Source organism: Oryctolagus cuniculus, chromosome 1, assembly GCF_051225735.1.
Source record: "Oryctolagus cuniculus isolate XC-2025 breed Fujian yellow rabbit chromosome 1, ASM5122573v1, whole genome shotgun sequence".
NCBI lineage: Eukaryota > Metazoa > Chordata > Mammalia > Lagomorpha > Leporidae > Oryctolagus > Oryctolagus cuniculus.
This window is the reverse complement of record NC_142867.1, coordinates 218,926,569-218,949,720: the sequence shown is the minus strand read 5'-3', so window position 1 is coordinate 218,949,720 and position 23,152 is coordinate 218,926,569. Positions and strand designations below refer to the sequence as shown.

At 41.1% G+C, this 23,152-nt stretch overlaps 1 long non-coding RNA gene across 1 annotated transcript in view; it reads right to left on the bottom strand.

Moving 5' to 3' along the window:
• Positions 1 to 11,566: 11,566 nt before the first annotated feature.
• LOC127493243 (uncharacterized) overlaps positions 11,567 to 23,152 on the bottom strand; it is a 128,434-nt gene continuing 116,848 nt past the window's right edge. Inside the window, exons 2-3 of the long non-coding RNA XR_007923361.3 lie at positions 14,490 to 14,523; positions 11,567 to 11,838 (exon numbers count right to left, since the gene is read on the bottom strand). This is a non-coding gene — a long non-coding RNA (uncharacterized LOC127493243). The remainder of the gene's footprint in view (positions 11,839 to 14,489; positions 14,524 to 23,152) is intronic.

Here is a 23,152-nt window from a genome sequence, read left to right as displayed (position 1 = left end):
AGAAAACAGCAATATCAATTATAAGTTCAATGGATATCGAGGATACGTCCACAACAGCAAGAAAAATCACAGAACTTCTATGAGCCATTCTAGCAAAAATGCAAATAAACATTTAGAAAAAACACTGAAAATTTTTTCAAAAGACATAAAAGAATGTCTGATAAAAGACTGATGGAAGAAGAGACTCGGTATCAAAGGAGCCTCTGTTTTATCACTTAAATAGTAAATACATTTGCTGCAATTTGAGTAAAAATCTCAAAAGGCTACACAATAAACAGAGTAGCCAAGATTTATACACCTCATAGGGAAGAAAGCAGATAAAAGAAAGTTTTTAAAAAATAATAAAACACAACAAGATCAGATATCAAACCTTATTCTATCAGTGTAATATGTAAGGCAATATGTTTTTGATATAAAAAGTGGCAAATGGATCAATATAATTGACTTGAACATCTTAAAATAGACCCATGGAAACTTGGCATTATCAAAAATGCCATTATAAATAAATAGAAAAAGCGTAGACTATTCAATAAGTAGTACAAAGCAATTGGCTTTCCATATAGAAAAAGAAACAAAATTGGAACACTGCTTTAAGTAAAGCAAAATAAATTCCAGATAGATTTAAGATCACAATTAAAGAAGTAAAACTTTTAAACTTTTCTAAGCAAACAATTGAAAAATAATTCTTTGACCTCAAGATTTAAAATTTACTGAATCAGACATTAAAAGCTCAAACCAAAAAAAAGTGATATTGTAACTACAATAAATAAAAAATCAAAATAAAGACACCTCAAAGATGTAACTACACCACAGACTTGAAGAAGTTATTTGCAAGTTTTGTCTTAATTTTTAAATAACAAAGAATTAACATGCAGACTACATACGGGAAGAATTTCCCATAAATAAAATAAATACTATATAATTTTGAGAGGAAAAATAGGAAAAGGCATGAACAAATCATTTAATGAGAGAAAAAGTCAAAACAGCCAAAAAGCATGTAAAAAGTTATTCTCATCAATAAACACAAATTACTATATAGTAAATAAATACAACTAAATTGTTCTCACAAACAAATGCAAATTTAGACAGTGAAGCACTTTGTCAGACTTATTAGGTTATCAAATGTCTGGCAATGCCAATTACTTACTGTAAAGTTTCAGGGAAATGAAAACCCTCATCCAGTGCTGCTAAGAAGGTAAAGTGGTACAATGATTTCAGACAGCAATGTGATATTATTTAGTAAATATAAATATGAACATATTATGTGATCTGGAAATTCCAAATTGAGGTATTTGCTCCACAGTTATATATACAAATCTGCACAGATGTGTACAGAAAGCTCACTGCAGTGTTTTCTATAACAATGGGAACCAACCAACCTAAACACATACCAGTAGAAGAGCAGACAAATTAGACTGTGTAATAGTCACACAAGGGTACTCCATGGAGCTGCTAAAAGTGGGTAAATTTATCCACATTTGTCAACAGCTATTCTTCAAAACAATGCTGAGTATTTTTCAAAGATTTATTTATTTATCTGAAAGGCAGAATTACAGAAAGAGAGGGAGAGGTGGACAGAGAGATCTTCTATATGCTGGTTTACTCCCCAAATGCCTGCAATGGATGAAGCTGTGTGTTCCAAAGCCAGGAGGTTCCTCTGGCTCTCCCACATGGTTGCAGGAGCCCAAGCACTTGGGCCATCTTCCACTGCTTTCCCAGGTGCATTAGCAGAAAGCTGGATCAGAAGTGGTGCAGCCAGTACCTGAAACTGCACCCATATGGGATGCCAGCATTGCAGGCAGCGGCTTTAACCCACCATGCCACAGCACTGGCCCCTTAATGTTAACTTTTAAAAAGAAAAAGTAACTTACATAATGATGTATTTAGTACGATTAGTATGATACAATTTACTCCAAGTTTACATGCATATACAGCCATCACATATATTGCTTTTATAAATGTACATATGTGATTAAAAAGCTGTTATCACTAAGTGAGTTATTAATTAATCAGTACTTTCTATATGCTTGTATTATGCTTATAACTATTTTTAAATGAAATAAATTATAGGAGGTAAGGAGAATCAATAGACCATTCAATATTTTTAGGTGAAGTACAATGGTTATTTGAATTACAGTGGATGGATGGGTGATGATAAGAGGATGGGGGAGGTTGCCCCATCTTAGGAACTAGTGCAAACTGAGAGCAAGGGCAGAAAACTCCATCCCCAAACTTTGGGCCCAGACCACACCTGTAGCAAGAGACAATACATAAAGGACCCACTGAAAACCTTTCTGTTCCTCCCATCATCAAAATAAGGGAAAGAAAACCTCAAGGAACAATTTTAAATCAATTTAAAAAATGCATCCTGAGCCTGGACTGCATGTGAGTTTGTATGAATTTGATCAAAAAGGAAACTTACTCTCTAGCAAACAACAGACAGACAAGTTAACTTCCAAGTGAATAAATTCAATGCTGCAGTTTTAAGGGAACAATACATACAAGGGATACATAGACTGGGAATGTTCAGCGGCTTCTTTGGAAGGACTCTTGTGACGCACTCATATTCAGTTTAGAAAGGAGATGGGTATCTTGCACTCCCCAAATCTTGGATGTATCCAAGAGGTCATTTTATCCATTGCTCAACCTTCAAGATCAGTGGCTGAACTACTCATAGTCGATGCTATCTGTTCCCTTGAGAAGTTTCACAGAAGTAGTTCTGCATTAAGTAGATCTATGTTCAAATTTGTGAGCTACCTGGCTCTGAAGAAGGCACCGCGGCTTTCTCAGCCTCAGTTGCTCTTTCTGTAAAATGGGAATATTAGCAGTGCCTCCTTTATGATTTGTTATTGCTACAGAAAACTGTGGTGGAGAAATTATTGTTACCTTGGTTCTTTGTCTCACAGGGAAGAAGAATTTCCACGTGGACAGCAGAGAGATTTAAATAGATTTATTAGAGTCAAAGACCTCCAGCCAGAGCAGGATGGAATGGGGCTTCCAAGAAAGGAAAAAACCCAAAGGGGCTGGTGGTAGTGGGGTTTTTAAGTACAATTTCATTTGGAAGGGAAAAAAAATTGACAATCAGATTGGCATTCAGTTACCAGGCAGGGGCAAAACCCAAAGGACCTGATTTACAGTTCTCCATCCTGTCTGGCCTGCCCAGATAAAACAAAAGACCATCCAGAAGGGTGGGATAGGTAACTTGTTTCCACAATAATCTGTGAGCTCAGGAAGAGCTCCCTTACTATTCATCTGGTAAATCTGGAGATCCCTAAGGAAGGAGGGAGGCCTGCTTGTTCTTGCTAAAGAACAAAGAAGGAAGCAAATATTTTATACCCCAAATTCCACTGGGATCCCCTGACTACCTATTAACCCACCTGACTTCTCACATGATGAGCTATAAATTAAATTCAGTGTAAAGCCATCTCACACATTACAATTGCTCAATAAATGTTAGTTGGCATAGTTATTATTCCCTGTGTTCCAGGCAGAAAGAGCGAAAGTCTTCAGCAGATCCAGTCTATCTTCCTCCAACTATGGAAGCTCTCATTCAATTACAGTCTCACCTCTGTGAGCCTTCTGATTTTTTTCTTGCCACTGGAGGAATGGAGTTAAGCTGTGCCTACTGCTATCTGATTCTGTGATCAAAGTCAGACCAGGCCAGTCTGGGGCACGTGGCTCACCTCAACTTTCCCTTTCCTGACATTCTACACAGCCATGATTCCCTCCTCTCTGAAATTATTTTTAGTAAACCCAACACCAGAAATCTTAGGTATATCTTTTTGCATTGCATGTCTCAGTCCTTAATTGGTGCTTTGAAGTTTATAGCAGTTCGCTGGGCTCATCCTTCTAGTATTTTAAATGTAGTGTTTCAGATGCATTTGGGTGGCCAGCTATAAACCGCCTCTCTGCATTAATTATATGCAGATGTTGAGACTGGTAGTTGCAGGGGGCGGGGGAGAGGGGAAGGTAAAGGATCCCAGAAAAATCTGCCCCTTGTTACACACCAGGACATAGTTTAATACACATATTTGCAAATGTGTGAGCTCCATATAAAAACTTAACTTTATCCAAAGCATCAAATTATGCATGCTGACACCTTAGAAAATGGAATTAAATTCAAAGCAGATTAGAAATGTTAAAGAAGTCTATCATACAAGAAGAGGGTGACATCCAAAGAGAACAAACATTTTCCATATGCCACTCTTTGCTAGGAGTTTCCAAGCATTGCTTCATTAACCATCATCTCCCCTCACCAATAAAAAATGTGAAGTTGATTTTATTATTATCCTCATTTTAAAGACAAAAAATTCTGAGGATCAGAGAGTCCAGTCTAGTTGCTTAAGCTCACATAACTGATGAGTAGAAGAGACCAACATAAAAACCAAGTGATTCTCAATCTATAGTCAAAGTTCCTTTCTCTCCAGGGTACTTAAAAAGAATGAACGTGGGCAGGAGGCACACGCTGAGTATTTTCGTTCGACTGAACATTTCCAGTGCTGTTCTAGCTTCTCTAAGATCTTCACAATCCTGGAGGAAAAGATCATCATTCTCTTTATCCCCACTGCATTGACGAAGAAAGTGAGGCATAGAGATTAAGAAGCTTGCCCAAGATAACCCAACCAAAGGAGCAGAGCTGGAGCCCTCAAGCTCTCTGCCATACTATCTGTTCAGAGACAGTGAAGCATGTCTTCCAAAGTCTTTCTGACACTGCTTACGCCAATGAAAATGGTAGCCTTTTGCTAAGCAGGGTTACCTTCAATTCTAAGAGCAGATAATCTCTAAGACTTTGGGTTCACATAGGACCAGAGGGCTCAGAAACTGGAGCAGCGAGTCCAAGATGCAAAGAGACCAGTGCGAGGCAACACTGGCACAAGCTTCCCATGACCCTGGCAGCCAGCCCAGGGCTCTCTCCAGCGCCCCCCTCAATCTTCCACCAACTCAATCAGATGCCGGTGGCTCTGCATTCATGGGGAGGAGGATCAAAGGAAAGAACTGCTGCTGTCGGCAGAAATGCTGTAATGGAAACCATTTCATAGGCTGGGGAGGCAAAAGCCTTCCCGCCTCAACACATTTTAGCTCCAGGCAGAGTATGACTCACTCAAGGCACTTGGGTGTGTCCCTTCCACAAAACCTGAGTACCCAGGACTGAGTCCCAAGAGAAAAGCCGAAGGAGTCAGGAGTCTCCTTGACTCCCGAAACAGGAAAAGGAAATCCCTCCAGTGAGCCTCTGTAGCCTCCAGGGGAGCAGAGATGTGAAACGCTGGAATATTTCTCATCCTATCATTTCAGTTATGAGAAAATAATAGCTCTGGCGGTGGAGTGTTTGAAGTTGTAGGAAAAGAGTGATCTTTTTTTTAGGCAAACTAATTTACATTCAAATTTCACTTCCATCTCTTACAAGCTGAATACATATTTATTTAAGCAATCTTCAGTTAGTTTATTCATAGAATGAACATAATGAAGACCTACCTTGCAGAGTCACAGCAAGGGCTGACCGAAACAAAGCATGAAGTTTCTAGCAGGGAAAAGGCAGAGAGTGCTTCACTAAGGCTGAATTCATCTCCTCTTGATTATTTTGGTTAAACCAAAGCCAAATACAACTACTTAGAGGGTATAATAAGCTAAACGATGCCTTAATTCCAACTCAAAGATGCTGCCTCATATGGCGAAAGGAAGTTTGCAGATGTGATTCAGTTAAAGATCTTGAGATGAAGATACAATCACAAGGGTCTTTGTGAAAGGGAGACAAGAGGTTAGAAGTCAGGAAAGAAGTTGACAAATACTACCCTGCTGGCTTTGATAACGAAGGAACAGCCATGAGCCAAGGAGTATAGGCAATCACCAGAATCCAGAAAATACAAGGAAGGGACTCTCCTGCAGATCCTTCTAAAGGAATATGTTTGTAGATGCCTCGACTTTAGCCTCGTGATACTAATTCTGGACTTCTGATCTCCAAAACTGTAAGATGATAGATTTGTGCCTTCTTAACCTACTATATCTGTGCAAACGTATTACATCAGTAACTGCAAACCAATACAGAGGTATATATCACACACAAAACATTCAACCCAATATTCACGGTCTGCCTAAACCACAGGATAAGACATATATTGTCCAATGTCCAGGGTGCAACATCCTGTGAATATATACGGGGTCACAGTTCATCAGTGGGTAAATGATGGCAGTTCCTAACCACCCACCACAACCACCATCAAATCCAGATACCCCTTTCTACCAGCCCATCTCTCTAACAGTATCATCATTCTGTGGCCATGAGACTTGATCTGGCCAACAAGATAGGACATTAACAATTTCTCCACAAATGCTTTGAGAGCCATGGCATGCCTCCCCTGTCTCCTCTTCTGACACAGAATGGCACATCCTATATTGAGGCTTCTCTATCAGACTTTATGCCAGGATAAAAGAGAGAATAGAATTATGGGCAAAAAACAGTAGATATGAATTTGAATGAGAAATAATACCAGGGGACTTTCAAAAAAATCTGAGAAATGGAATAAAATAAGTTGATTTTGATGCAAAAAAAAATTTAAAAACTTCCTAAAAATGTGATGACAACCATGATAAATAAAAAAAATGAAATGCATCTATACAAATAACTTACAAAGTTCATTTAAAAAAGTGATCTCCTAAAAGTTAAATGTATAATGGTAGGTACCATAGGGTGAGGAAAAAGGGGGTAGGGAAATGTTGATGAATGGATATTAAGTTATAGTTAGATAGAAGTCAGAAGTAGATAATGCTAATATGGTATGTATGTCTCTGTTTTATTTTCTTTTAAGTGTTTAGAAGCTAGATTTATTAGTCAGAGAGCTGCGGCCAGCGTGGCCTGGAAGGGAGGCTCCGAGAGGCAAAACCCAAAGAGGCTGCTGGTAGCGGGGTTTTTGAGCACAATTTTGGGGAAGAAAAAACTTATCAGCTTGACATTTAGTTACAAGGGGGGACAAAACCCATCAAAAGACCTGATTTTCAATCTTTTATCCTGTCTAGCTTGCTCATGATAAAACATAAAGAGCCACAGAAGGGTGGGATATCTAATTTTCTTTGTTAGATGTTTGAGATAGATGTATTTACCTCCATTGTACATTATATAATGTGTATACATACATATATATCAAAATATCATAGTTCTCATAAATAGCCATAATTTTATGTGATACTTTGATACTTTTTATATTTTTTAAAAAATTAATGAAATGTATATTATGAAAAAACTGCCATGGATTTCAAAAACTTCTGCAACAATATAAACTTTAATATTCCATTTTCCATGAACTTTTTGAAGTCCTTTCATTTATTTGTTGTTTGGAGCCAATAAGAGTTTAGAATCACAGCTGCCATAGCCTAACTTGCCCTACACTTATACATGGAGTCCTTCCCCATCATACCCACTTACAATAGCCAGCAACTTTCCCTTCCCTGGGTCTCTATCCTTCCATGAGTCCATTCTTTCAATGAGTCTTGACTGGGCACCAGGCCCTGTTGTATCTGTAATAATGAATAAGACATGCCTAATGGGGGAGCCAGACATGTCAAAAAATAATTGGAATGGAAAGTGGTGAGTGCAATGTTAGCAGAATGTACAAAGTGCCAAGAAGGCCCAAGGGAGGGGAGATTATTCAGACCAGCTGAGGGGAATGGGAAAAGAACCAGAAAATCTCTGCAGGAGCCCTTCACTCCAGGGGGCTCCCACAAAATGTGGCTGACTCACTAGGTATATCTTGTTATTGTCCTCTCTCTGGAACACAGACACAATGGAAAAGGCAACCAAGACTTTGGCTGGATTGCCCAACACATTCAAGATACATGCAAAATTCTAGGAAATGCCACAGGCATGCAGAAGAAGGGGGGCATATTTTATCCTGAGTCTGCATTTGCTGGGAGGAGGTTGGATTTCAGCCAAGTAGTGAAAGGTAAGTTGAATTCTTCCAGGGGAAGGTTGGAGGCAGGTCATTTCAGTAGAAGGAAAAGAATGTACAAGGAATTGAAAGTAAGAGAATAAGCTCTATTTCAGAGACTGTGTAAAGCAGGGAGGCAGGAGAAGTCTACAAGGGAAGCAGGGGAAACAGACAGGAAAAGAGACCTCAGGGCCAGATCCTACATGCAAGACTAAAGCCTAACACAACACCGCTTAGGTGGCAGGAGCTGTTGACAGCTTCTGAAAACAGGCAATGGCGTGGAAGAAAAGGCATTTTAGGGTAATGGGAAGATGATCTTGTCATCATGCAGGCAAGGATCCAAGAGCCAACTGAACATGAAGCAACTGATAAGGAGGCTGTTCAGTGTCCTAGACAAGGTTCAAGCAGTTCTGACCAAGTGTTCCCGGGGAGTGGAAGGAATAGAAGGAAGAAGGTCATGAAGAAGGATCCACAATGAATCATGTAGGGGTCCTGGGAGCAGCTTGAGCAGTCATGGAAGTAGGTTCCAAAGAGATACCAGAGTTGAGTCTTAAATAATGAACAAAATTCACATACACAAAGGGAGAGAGGAGGGTCACATAGGGAAGTGTTATTTTTCAAGATGAGGACACCAACTCGATTAAACAGAAGTTTTTCACAGTGTTAAAACTGAAGATGATGTCACAAAATAAAAGCAGCAGTTTTATTTAACAGGTAGGGCTACTGTGCCTTCCTGCCTTCAGTCCTCTTAAGAACCCTACAAGTTCTACACAATCAACCCATTTTATGAGGCAGAAAAGGAGACCAAGGGAATTGTATGCAGATCAGCTACAAAATAATGGGACCCAGTGCAAAATGAAAGTGTGAGGTTTCTTGTTCAAAATTTATTAAGGATTTCAAGACAGTGGTGACAGAGTATTAAGCCAAGGACAAAGCTTTTGTGAAGACCAGGCAGTGTGTGGCTACACAGATCCCAGGCCCATGAAGTTAGCCCTGGTCGATGACATGCCTAGGCTCAGAAAGTAAGGAAGGGCCAGAGCTGGAAGTCAAATCGCTCTTGCAGCAGGTGGGAAAGCATGGCAGTTATGGGTATTCCTGCAGCCTTGATCTTTGAGCACCACAAGAATGCAATGCTTTGATGTCACATGAGTGTGACATAAATGTTTGTTGTTTTAAGCCACTGAAATGTTGGGGGTGTTCATTACTGAAGCACAGCCAGCCCCGTGCTGACTCACACAGTAAGGCTCAGAAAACCTCCACAACACTAAGATTGCAGAGGTAAGTCCTTAGGCTCAACATGCAAACCCATGCTCTTTCCTCAACATCCATGTTTTCCCACTGCAGGTCACACCCCGTTAGGGGTTCTTGAAGCTGCTGCATTTAGTCATCCACTGATTTTTTGAAAATAAAAATAATGTAACTGTAGCCAGCATTATGGCACAGTGGGTAAAGCCACTGCCTACAGCACCAGCATCCCTTATGGTCTCTGATTCAAGTTTCACCTGCTCCATTTCTGATCTAGCTCCCTGCTAATTGCCTTGGAAAAGTTGTGGAAGGTGGACCAAAGTGTTTGGGCTCCTGCCACCCATGTGAGAGACCCAGAAGAAACTTCGGGTTCCTGGCTTTGGCCTGGTCTAGCCCTGGCCAATGTCACCATTTGGCAGAGTGAACTGGCAAATGGAAACTCACTATCTCACATTCTCTGTGTAACTCTGCCTTTCAGATAAATAAATATTTAAAAATTATATGAAATAAGTAAAAATAATTTAACAAATAAAATACATGAAATATTCATTAATGTTATTTATTATATTTTTCATAAAATTGTTCTCAGTGCATACATATGTTTGAGTCACAATATACGATGTACTTCTGAGTATGGGTCATTGTTAAAAAATGTTAAAAGCCACTGCTCTGCATCAGACTTTCAGCACAAGAAAGGAAAATAAGTCCACACACGTCACCCCAGTGGTTTGGATGTTCATAACTCCTTTTTAAATTAGCTAAACAGGAGGAAACTTGGATCCTTGTTGCCAGCGTGGTTAATGCCCTGGATTTTTAGTTTCCCAGATAAGAGGCATTCCAGATTTTACCCAACATGAAGTTCTAACTTTATAATCTGCCCATTTCACTTCATTCATTTCTTACCTCCCACGCCCCAGCTCTTACTCTGCCTTAAAGAAGTATGAGGTCATCGCATCGGATACAGGGAACAAATCTTCATTGTATCTTGACACAAACTGACAAATTCTGGGGGCAGATGTACCCACTGGGGCAATGACAAAAAAGTGAGTGAAAAGCCACTATGTCACCAGGCCTGACGCCAGCTCTCTTCCTTTCTTGGATCCCAAGACAAGCTGAGCCCCTCAGAGGTGAGTCATCGAGGAGTCCCAGGCTTTGTCCATGAAGGGAGACCCATTATTCAGGAAAATCTGTGGCTGCTTTGCTCTGCCAGAAGCCTGCTCCTTTCACCATGGAGACCAAACCCCACCACCCATGATTACAACAAAAAAGAACCAAAAATAACTTTTTTTTCCAATTGCTTTGTGAAAACTGCCAGATGTGAGCAGTAGTGACTGTGCGGCATGCACATTTGGGCTTTGTGTACGGATGTTTGCTCTCAGTGTCTCCTATTACCCAGCAAATTGAGGCAGGAAGGACCATATCAACCAGTTCCATAAAGGCTAGACTTCCACCCCACCTTTCTTCCACAGTGTTGACTTCTGGGACTTGGGAGATGTGAGGAACATCACCCACCACTTGTCTCTGTGCAGCAGCAGCCCTCCCCTGGTGTAGCTGCATCAAGCTAGTGGACTTCCAATTCCAGAATCTTTTGAGTATCTCCATTTCTCCCTGCATTTCTAGATCACTCTCACCTCTGACAAGGACAGCTCCATAACCTCCTCATGGTCTCCAAATCTGATGAGCCACTTTCTTGCTTGAAATCCTGCAGAACCTTAATGGCTCTCTCCAGGGTAAAGACCACATCTTAACAAGACCAGGAAGGCTCTAAGGGGTAGGGATGGGTTGGGAGTCTCTTCCTTCCTACTCTCAGGGCTCATCTCAGGCTATTCTCCTTGCCCTCTCTAGCTCACACTGTCCTTCCTGAAGTTTCTGGAATGTAGCAAGTTCTTACCAGCCTCAGGGCCTTTGCTTCTGCTGTTCTTGCTGAACACAATGTCTGTTCTTTCAGTGCTCCATACTGTTAAAACATTGTCTCCAGCCCATTCTCAACCGCAACATCACCTTCTCCAAACATTCCATAACTGCCCCAAAAACCAAGTTTTTCTATATTCTCTCTTATCATCTTACCCATCTCAGTTTTGATCCCTCTTATGATATACACAATATAGTATGATGTTTTACATCTCCCTCCCCAACTATGTCCATGCCAGAGTGGGACCTGATGCACAGTAAATAAATACTTGCTGAATAAATGGTAAAGACTTTTCTGAGATTTAAATCTTGCAAAAGATTTCTTTGGCTCAAGAACTACTATTTTCCAGAGAGTAAATGACAACCTATTTCTCCTTTTTTTCTTTGGCTCCTGGGAAACACAGCCACAGAGGAAGCTCAAATATATCAATCTCGTGAGTACATGGGATTTGCATATTTGTATTTTCTGTTTTCCTTTCTTGTAATTTTCTACATTCAGTTGCATTTTCCCAGGGCAGGTTTGGTCATCTTCATATGATACCTCTACAGAATACGAAATCATCCTGTCACAATTCTCAACAGCAAGTCACACTGAATTCTCTGAGAAAAGAGATGACAAGTGTTTATCTCTAAGTTGTCCGAAGACCTCTCCTACCGAGGTGTGGTAAGGACTGGAGCAGCTTCCACAACAGTCAAAGACCTGGGGCACATGTGGGTGCCATAGGACTTCAGCAAGTCACTCTTCAAGCCTCAGATTCATTGCCTGTGAATGAGAGGAATTCTGCTGTGCATAACACATAAGGCTGCTGGAACATTATGTGACAGTGCTTTGTAGGTTGAAAAGCACACACTTAACGATATATGACCATGATCAAGGAGGCAAGCTTTGATCAGATCACGTTTCATTTGTGTGGACTGGCTCATGGTCAGATTATCTAGTGAGTAAAGTTTTCCATCTTTGGACTCCCCTCTCAGTTCTTACTCACAAAGCTTCTTAATGCTATCAGGCTCAAAGGCCTCTGTTGGGGCACATCTGACAATGAGTCAGATACCTTCCTTCTGCTTCTTATTGTCCTCCACCAAAAACTCCCAGTGCTATGAACATTTTCTCCAAAGCCCCAAACTCTGAAGTTCTCTGAAGTTCAGCCACTGATAAATTCACCTGGTAAACTAATTAAAGCTAAAGATGATGAACAACATAGAGAAAAAGATAATTGAACAATTAATCAAAGCATTAATTTGATTGATGAAGGCTATGCTGTAGAAGGCCCAAAGAAAGGGTACCTTGGAGTACCAAGATTCCCATAGGCAGGGGATTGATGTTGAGCCCAGTAGAGCCACAGGAGTTATTGAAAAGGAAGAGAAGAAGGAAAAACAGCCTGTGAGTGAGAGAGCAGAGCATATACTGAAAATTGAAGGATGGGTGTTCACTTTGCTGTGGATTTCTATCTGCTAGCCCTGGAATGACAGGGAAATCTGGAACTTGGACATCCCCAGAGATATTGCAGGATGACAACACTCCACAAGGAGGCCACTGAAAGTGCCCTAGTGTCTCGGTTCTTTTGGCTTCTATAGCAAAAATGCCATAGACTGGGTGGGTGGTTTAAAAAACAAACCTTTATTTCTCACCCTTTGGAAGCTGGGAAGTCCAAGATCAAGGACTCCAAGTGTCTAGGTGTCTAGTGAAGACTCACTTCCTAGTCCATAGGTGGCCATTTGCTCTCTGTATCTTCACACTGAGAAAGCAGAGAACTAAATCCTCTTATGACTCTTCTAAAGGCACTAATCACATTCATTAGGACTCTACCCACACCTAATTAGGATTAGACCTTATATGATCAAAATTACTTCCTATAGGCCCCAATTGTTAATGCCTTCATATTAGGGCTTCATCCTATAAGATGGGATGAGGGTCACAAACATACTCCATAACACTGAGTCACGGAGCTGCCTCGCTGCAGAGGGAATCTTATCACATAGGAAGTATGACAGGACTTGCTGCAAGCATTGCTCTTCCAGAATCCTGTACTTGTTACTCATCTGCCATAAGAGTGACTGAAACACATCTCCCAAAAGATCACCAGCCTGGAGCAGGAAAATCCAGCCAAAAAGACAGATGATCATTCTTTCCTATAAGTCTGTGTCAATCACATTCTGGCATTTGATATGTACCAGGCAATGTGTTACGGGAAAAATAACAAAGAAGAAAGACCAAGCATTTCATTGCGAAGCGTGTATATTTAGCAAAGGCAACAGTGGAGTAAATTGCTGTTGATGAAGCAGTGAGTAGGGAAGAATTACACAGTAAGCACCAATCTGGGCACCAGAGAAGGATCCCCAGAGAATGGGCACCTGGACAGGCTCCTGTTGAATTTACAGTAGTTCCACATCACCAAGCATTGGATGACTATTGTATTATCCACATCAGCTCCTTTTTCTCTTCCAGGGCCTTCTTGGAAGATATTTTGAACACATGAGCTAGGAATCATTGCCTGTGACCCTGGGAGCACCTGGGATCCACAGCACCCATGCAATATTAACACTCCCTGTCTCTTTTTCTTCTTAAATATTCAAATAAATCAAAAATTCCTACAGCCTAAGATCTGGTCACCTATTTTTCTTTATCTCTCACAGCATTAGGAATATCCAGAATGCTCTACAAATAGTCTTTATCTGAAGTTAATTGGTTTGCTTAGGCACTGATCTCCAAAATTTTATCAGGGAAATATTTAACAGGTTCACCTGGTTTTTATCTTTCAGTAGAAAGTCCAATCAATAGGCTTTGGTATCAATCATTGGTTTAAATTTCAGCTCTGGGGGCCATCAGTGTGGTGTAATAAGCTAAGCCTCCTCCTGTGGCTCCCATCTGGACACCGGTTCAAGTCCCAGCTGCTCCACTTCTGATCCAGCTCTCTGCTATGGCCTGGGGAAGAAGATGGCCCAAGTGCTTGGGCCCCTACACCTGCGTGGGAGACCCAGAGGAAGCTCCTGGCTCCTAGCTTCAGATTGGCCAAGCTCTGGCTGTCTCATCCATTTGGGGAGTGAGCCAGCAAATGGAAGACCTTTTTCTCTGTCTCTCCCTCTCTTTGTAACTCTACCTCTCAAATAAATAAATAAATAAATAAATAAATAAATAAATAAAAATTTAAAAAATTCAGCCCTGCCACTCACACCCATATGACTTTGGGCAAGTTACTTGAACCCTCTAAGTCATAATTTTTTCACATTCAACCTCAGGATAATATTTTCTTCTCTTGTGAGAACTGAACATGAAAACTCAACCAGAGGATATGGAAGATGGCATGTTCTCAGCAAGTATTTATTCCTAATAATAACAGTAGCAGGATAATCCCACCAAGCATATCGAGAAGTTGTTTAAAGTATGTTACATGCATTCTACCTTTTAATACTCACATTGGCTCCATAAGACTGGACCAATCACCAGCCCCTGTAATAGGAAAGAAAATGAAAGTTCAGAGAGTTCGAGTAATGCACCCAGTATCCCGCACTGGTCTTAATAGAACTGGACTCCAAGCACGATTCTCTCTCATGTCAGAGCCCAAGTTCTAATCAGAGCCTCATTCTCTCACATGTGGTCTCCAGCTTTCCCATGGCGAGCGTCACTGAGATCATGAATAGTTCTGTGATTTACTCAAGGTTGCACCACAGATCACTGTCCATTGTGCCACACTGAGACATGCATTCTGTTAAGAGTCTCCTCACCCATTAAGCAACAGGGAAAAACAGCTCCACTCATTTTTGTAACTGGAAATGCTGTGTAATGATAACATATGGAAAATTCCAACAATGCCTGACACCAGTATTTCTCGGCTGACATTATTTTCATTAAGACCCGCAATGGAAGAAGAGCAACAAAATCCCAGCAAGTCCCATCACTCCTCCCTGAAAGTTCAGAGATATCAGAAAATTCACTTGGGCTTTGCAGTTGGCCTTGGAATAAAGTGCTGCGTGATCTGGTTCTTGTCCTCACTCTGTCAAAGTACATAGTTTGCAGGTCATATCCATTAGAGCAGATGGACTCTGTCACTGCCCCCTAAGACTAATGCCAGTCTGGACCAGCTGTCAGAGTAAAAGAGTCTCAAAACTAAAGACTGGTTGACCACATGATGTGAATGAAGAGGGCTATACAATATTATCACTAAAATGGACTGAAGCTTCCCAATGTGACAGTCTCTTGATGAAGGAATTTATATTCATTCTCTCATTTACCAATCAATATTCCCATATACAAAATAAGAGATACATTTTTACATATGAAGACAAGGAGCTCTAAAAAATTGTCAAATAATTCTAAGAGTAATATGAACACTTTAGCCAATGATTCCAATTCTCTATCTTCTCAGCACATTGCATTCATTTGCTAATGTGTATAATACTCTTCTTCCCTCTTTCTAGATTTATCCTGGAAAAGTAGGAGTTGAATGAAACAAGCAGACATATTTTTGGAAAATCATTTTAGAAACTATGGCAGACACTTATACATATTTAGAGTTAGTCCTTATAAGACTAGATAATGTCATCTCCTTTGCTCAGGTAAGGACAATGACTCTCCATAGGAGTAACTGACTTCCCCAAGGACCTATCTTATAACTGAGAGTATCCAGGGGTCTTGGGCCCTATGCTCATGTCTTTCTACCACCCAAGAGAGTAAAATAAAAATAAGATTAAAAGGAAGCTAAATCAGGAATTAGAGTGATTCACTGACGGGATGATATGTTCTACAAAAATGTGGCAATATATTTTGAAAAACAGATCTCTCTGTCAAAAGGTGACACCAGAAAAAAATTAAGAATATGGCCAAAAGTAAAGATTAGAAAAAATGCTGATCTTCCTGAAGCTCCAGATTGATTTAGGTGATAAATAGGTTTATTTAAACTGGGTTTATTTGAACTGAATTTTTGATCCATTGTTTGACATTTCATCACTCATATTTATTGCTTCTTTTTTTTTTATTTGACAGGTAGAGTTATAGACAGTGAGAGAGAGAGAGACAGAGAGAAAGATCTTCCTTCCATTGGTTCACTACCCAAATGGCTGCCACGGCCGGCGCTACACTGATCTGAAGCCAGGAGTCAGGTGCTTCTTCCTGGTCTCCCATGCAGGTGCAGGGCCCAAGCACTTGGGTCATCCTCCACTGCCCTCCCGGGCCACAGCAGAGAGCTGGACTGGAAGAGGAGCAACGGGGACCAGAACCTGGCACCCACATGGGATACCAGCACCTCAGGCGGAGGATTAACCAAGTGAGCCATGGCACCAGCCCCTCATATTTATTGCTTCTTTGCTTAGTATGATGCACCATCTCAGGCCTGAAGACATGAGCATCTTATGGATACAATGCCTGACCCAAAGTCTGAACTCAAGTACTGCTTATGGAAGAAAGTAGATAAAAAGAAAGGAAATTAGATCAGTAATTTCAAAGAATGCAAATTCTATTATCAACCTGAACATGAAACAGACAACACTATCACATTTGATGTGAGCAATGGGGAAGAAAGGATAAATGTCATGCAAGACTCCCCAGATGAACTGAAGAAACCGTTATGCTGAGATCTCAAACACACCATTGTTGAACTTAAGTGAGAAGTTTCAAGAACAAAGATGTTCTAGACATTCTAGATGTTCTCTAAGGGTATAAGGTGCTGGAATCTCTATTTTAGGACTCTGGGGTTGCATTACAGCTTGTGGGTTTATGTGAAAATGTTGGGATAGGAAGAAGTATGTTGAGAGATAAGCCTGGAGAATCTGGCAGGGGCTAGGTTCCAAAGAATCTGGAGAGAGTCTTAAAATGTGGACTTCTCAGAAGGGCAGAGAGTCATGGAAGGATTTTCAGCAGAATGCCTTTAGATTTGTCTGATATACATAAAATGAATTGGAACAATTTAGAGTTGGGGAGAGAAACAAGGTAAGAAGACACTGCCATAATCCAGGTAGGACATATTGGCAATTTCAGTTTCAGAATACTCATGGTCCACATGATGATTGAAGATTATTATTAACAGTCTGAAGCTTTAAATAGAGATTCTGATGCCAGAATTAGAGAAGGAACATACATAATTGTGTACATTTGTGAACTCAACTTTTTCCCAAATAGAACAATTACAATAGAAATCACCTTCAGGGGCCGGCACTGTGGCTTAACAGGAAAAGCCACCACCTAGAGTGCCGGCATCCCATATGAGCGCCGGTTCTTATCCTGGCTGCCCACTTCCAATCCAGCTCTCTGCTATGGCCTGGGAAAGCAGTAGAAAAAGACCCAAGTCCTTGGGTCCCTGCACCCACTTGGGAGACCCAGAGAAACTCCTGGCCCCTGGTTTTGGATTGGCACAGCTCTGGCCATTGCAGCCATCTGGGGAGTGAACCAGCCAATGGAAGACCTCTCTCTCTCTCTCTCTCTCTCTGCCTCTCCTTCTCTCTTTGTGTAACTCTTTCAAGTAAATAAATAAATCTTAAAATAAATTACCTTCAGCTACATAAATCTTACAAAAGATAATGTGTTCCTATTTTCCAGTGTCTGGTACCCAGTAAGTATTCAATAATGAAGGCTCTTATTAGATTCCCACAATAGTTATTTAAGGTAGCAGAAAGGCTATGATCAGCATCTATATTTTATAGAAGGGAAAGAGAAGTTGAAGAGAATCTGAAAGTTATAGATCCAGGAATGAAACCAAATTTTATGTTGTTCTTGCCAGGCATTCTATCTACCTCTATGTTGGAGGCTGAAGGTATAATTTTTGGTACAGACAAAAATCTGAGTTTGTGAGTATCTTAGGAACAATTGATATTAAAACTTATTCTGTAATAATGTTTCAATGGAGAATTTGAATGCAAGAAACACAAAAAGCAAGCAGCAGACAGAAAGAAGACAAGGGAGCAGAAAAATCTAACTATTCAGGTCAAGCTGAGGCTTATCCTGGCTCTTTGTGTACTCAGTTCATATTTGAGCATGTTTATTCCCACTGATAACAAGTTAGGGTTCAGGTCAATGCCCCTATCCCCAGCTTACTCTCCCAATGGCCCCTACATAGGCAAAATCCCACACATGCAAGTAGTTCATCCTCATAACTGGCATGTGCTAAGCCAGTGCTGGCTGGCAGTAACAATTTCTCAGGTTTCTGGGTCATCAGCCTCTATATCCTGGGATAGATCCTGTTCAGACAGCATTAGGAAAGACACAGATAGTGTCTTCACTCTTCTAGCCACATCCTGCAAGGATGATCCTGGCTGTGCACTTAGGCCCCTATCCTCAGACTCCTTGTCTGGACTCAGTGGAGATGAAGACAGCCTTCGGTCTCTCCCAATCCATCATGGGCCCTCAGCTCAGCCCACAGCTCTCTGCACCAAGTGAGGTTAATGATTGGGCATTGAGAAAAGGGGAAACAGGGAAGGTAGACCAGAAGAAACAGAGAGCAATCAACTGGACCCAGCCCTGGCTCCATGTAGTAGACTTTATTACTCTCCCACCTGTACATCTTCACCCTTCAGTTCTGGCAGAGTTCTGTGACTTGTGTTGGCTAAGGAAGACAGAAGCAGAAGTGCTATCTGTCATTTCTCAGGAAAAGCTTCTGCAAGCCAATGCAGTTACTATGATCTCTGTTCCCTCTGCTCTCTGTTCTTTTGGTTTCAGATAGAGGTTGCGCATTCACTCAATCTGGATCGCAGGCTAAGATAGAAGTGAAATAGAACTATAGATCCAGAGATAAGCCACATGGCCAAACAGTATGACAAAGAAATCAATCTTGTGACTGTACATTGAGATTTAGGGATCATTTTTTTGCCTAAATATAACCTAAACTGTCCTAACTAGCTCACTTTTTATCTTTCTTCTCTAGCACTGGGGTGAACTACATGCTCCTTTTTTGGGTTTCCTCAGTCATCTTCCTATGTGTTGCTGCAGACTAACATGCTTCATAGCATACTATACCATGTATGTGTTTCATATATGTCCACTATCTTACAGGTTCCATGTTCCTTGATCTGTATCAATACAGTTTCTAACATGTACATCATAGTTAGAAAATGCTTGTTGAAATGAACTAAGTTGATTTATTTTGGCAATGAATGTTTTATGTTTTGACACTGTATTCTACACTTGGAGGAAATAAAGAAATATCAACACTGCCTTCATAAAGCTGTCAGGACAATAGGGGTGCTGTGGAAGATGCTGTCAGTTGGCCAACCTTACACACATCCCCAGTGACATTTTTCCTCATCTACATCCTCAGTGGAATCTGGAAAAGCAGCCAAGAATGGCCACATGATTTTGCTGCAGACAATAAAATGTAAGTGTAAAGTTGCTGTGTATTCTAGAAAATCTTTCATTTTTTTCTGAAACAAAAAAAGGGATTCAGTGTAGGTGGTACCATGCACCCCCTAGTCTTCTGGATGTGAATGTAAATAAGATACCCAGACTTGTGATGATCAACATGAGTTGATTACAGGAGAACAAAGGAAAATACAGATGCAAGCTTTGATGATGTTAAGGAAAGATTTTATAGGTAAAAGAGCCAGCTGCTCCGCTTCTGATCTAGCTCTCTGCTAATGTACCTGGGAAAGCAGTAGTTAACAGACTGAGTACTTGGGCCTGCCACACATGTGCAAGACCCAGATGGAGTTCCAGGATCCTCTTGGCCTGGCCCAGCCCTGGCCATTACCGCCATTTGTGGAATGAACCAGACAATGGAAGACTAAATCATTCTCTCAGTCTTGCTCTCACTCCTGCTCTCGCTCTAGCTCTATCTGTATATCTCACTATCTCTGCAGCTCTGCCTTTCAGTCAGTGTTTTCTTTCCTTCATGCTATTTGTTGAACTCTTTACATAATGTAGGGTTAACCATATGAGTATAAAGTGAACTGAAAATAAGAATGGGAATAAGAGAGGGAGGAGAAAGAAGGGTGGGGGCGTGAGTGGGAGGGAGTAGGGTGGGAAGAATCACTATGTTCCTAATTTTGTACATATGAAACAAATGAAATTTGTACACTTTAAATAATTTTTTAAAATCAAACAAATATTAAAAAACAAGAAAGGACAAAACCAAAGCCAAACAAGAAAAGCTTACAGTTCTTTTTCCCACACTTAGTCAGACTTTCTGTCACTGACAACCAGCACATCCACAGATGAGAGCAAGTAACATTTTCATTTCTGGATCACCAATCTTTGCCATCTTCCTTCATTGCCTAATTCCTACTGGCCCTCTCAGACTCAGCTCAGTCACAGTATCCCCCTTACACCTAGTTTATATGTCAAAGTACTAACTCAGGCCCCATTCTTCCTGGATTAATGAAATGAGTCATGTGAGTTTTCTATGAAGAACAAGTTGTATCAGTCCTATTTTTGTCCATATTTGGTGTATAAATTCTGTGCACATCTTTGATTTCTGTAGGTGTCCCAATTAATCCATTCTTTCTTGATTTCATCCATGTTGTTTTTTCCCTTTAAGAACTTGAGAATCTGCCAGGGGACTTCCTATAAACTTGGGCCAATCTGGCACATTATACCAGAATATCTCCCAGACTTATATCATACTCCATGTTGCTGGATATCTTCAGACCAAAGAGGGACCTATGGAGATGGGTTTTAACCTTTTGTACCTAATGGCAAACCCTAAATATTTCTCAAAAAATCATCTACCTCTAGTTCTTCCCTTTGGCATCAAATTTGTATCAAACAACCCCTTGTCTTGCTTCTACAGAGGCCGTTAATTACACTTTCCATCAATCCAGCATACCCTCTCCTCCCTATCAGTTGAGCAACCCCAAAAAGCTGTCAAATATTTCATTGTGTAAAATGGTCTTAGAGACCCACGACTTGGTATCAATCCTCTACCACAGCAAATACTAAACAAAGAAAGGAGTGATGCATCAAGAAGACATCTTCCTGGCCGGCACCATGGCTCACCTGGCTAATCCTCCACCTGCGGCGCCGGCACCCCGGGTTCTAGTCCCAATTGGGAGGCCGGGTACTAGTCCTGGTTGCTCCTCTTCCAGTCCAGCTCTCTGCTGTGGCTCGGGAGGGCAGTGGAGGATGGGCCAAGCACTTGGGTCCCTGCACCCACATGGGAGACTGGGAGGAAGCACCCAGCTTCTGGCTTCGGATCAGCACAGCGCCAGCTGTAGCAGCTATTAGAGGAGTGAACCAAGGGGAGGGGAAAGACTTTCCTCTCTGTCTCTCTATAACTCTCTCTCTTTCTCTCACTGTCTAACTCTGCCTATCAAAGAAAAAAATAAAAGACATCTTCCAGACCCATATATATGGAGTCCATGGCAAAACACAGGTCTAAAGGACAGTCTATGGACTCAAATAACTAGTGCTCAAGCACTGCCTCTCATCTACTAGCTGTGTGATCTTGGATAGCTTACATAAATGCATAATGCCTGAATTTCTCACCTAAAATGTGAGGATTATAATAATGTTATAGGTTAGAGTGAGGCCCAGTTAAGACAGCACATATAAAATGCTTAGCACCTTATCTTGCATATAGTAATTGCTCAACAAAGATTAGCTGACACTATCAATGTACACAGAGGTGAACTGATTAGTCTGTAGTGCCAAAGCTAGAAGTTGCTGTAAACTTTCTGACTGAAAAATTCATGCAAGTAGACAGTCAAGAAGAGGAGTCATGGAAGAGAAAAGCATAATGACAATGAAAATTAGATTGGTCAAAATAAAATACATTTCTGAGAGTCGGATTTGTGAATTCATAGGAAATGTCTCTGGCAGACAATCAAGTATCCCAATTTGGGGAAATAATCACGTTGCAAACTGGAAACAAAAATGACTAAAAGGAAATGAAGGTTAGCTCAGTGTCGTAGTTAAGAGCATTTCCTCATTGTGCTATGTTTTTCTCCTAGGATGAGCTCGGTTTAGGTCCCACGCAGAGAACTGCTGAACAGCTGCAATTCATTTTAAATTCCTGTTAAGGAAGTTGGATGCGAGGAGCTGGAAAAAGAATGCAAGGATGGGACACTGAGAGAGGCTGCATTCACCAACTGGGGGAGTGGGAGGAGGAGGCACGGAAATGAGGTAGATAGAGAGGTATCCAGGATTTCTAGGCTGAAATAAAAATTAGGAAGTGTTCAATGTGGTGAGCTGAATTGCTCCAAATATGCATTTCCTTGCTTCAACTTGGAACTGGTTAATGTACATCATGGCTGGATGCATGGGTCTAGCTCCAGAAGTGGAACACGGCTCTCTCCAGTTAAACCTCTGAGTTTGAGTGATGCCTTCCTTTCTCTGGGCTCCAGTTACTACCACTAAAATGAGTGGAGTGTATATGACTATAAAGAAAAAAGTAACGATCACCATGGTTTTAAGGTGCCATTAAAGACACGTCTTCCTCCTTCCACTCACAAATTCAGAATCAGCTGCATGAGTTGAAATTAGGGCCAGAGTAAGCAAGGAAATCAAAATGTCAGCTTCATTTTAGAATGTTGATTGGAGAACATGGTCTATGGTTGTGAAATCCTGGGCTCTCTACCGCTGCACATGGAATCATATCGGAACACCTAGTCATGGGCTTCCCTGCCTAATTGCATGCTCTCTTCCCAATGACACTTTCAGGTAGACATTTTTTTGAACAACATGATGGAAACAAGATCCCTCTGCAGGCAGGCAGACACAAAGAAGTTGGAGGAACAAGCTAATCAGTGGTTCTAAAACCCAAGTGGGCACAAGAAACACGTGGTAGGTTTGTGAACGCACACGATGCGGCCTATCCCCAGATTTTCGGATTCAGTAAGCTTGGGTGGGGTCTGAGAACCTGCCTTTCTAACAAGTTTTATGGTAGTATTGAGGCTGGGGCCAGACTGAATCACTGTGGTAAACTAAATATGCTCAGCAACTTCTCCCAGACTCCCCAAGCTAATTAAGCCACTTCTCCCATGCTGGGAGCCAGAAGATAAGGGGGAGATCCAGCATCTCCATGGACTCTGGTTGGTGCACCTTCAATTAAAGGATAAGTGCATCCCCAAACCTTGACTGTTAACTTTTTAACAGGAGTGAGTGATGCAGAACCAACAAACTTATTGACAAAACTAAAAAATGCAATGCTATTATAGAT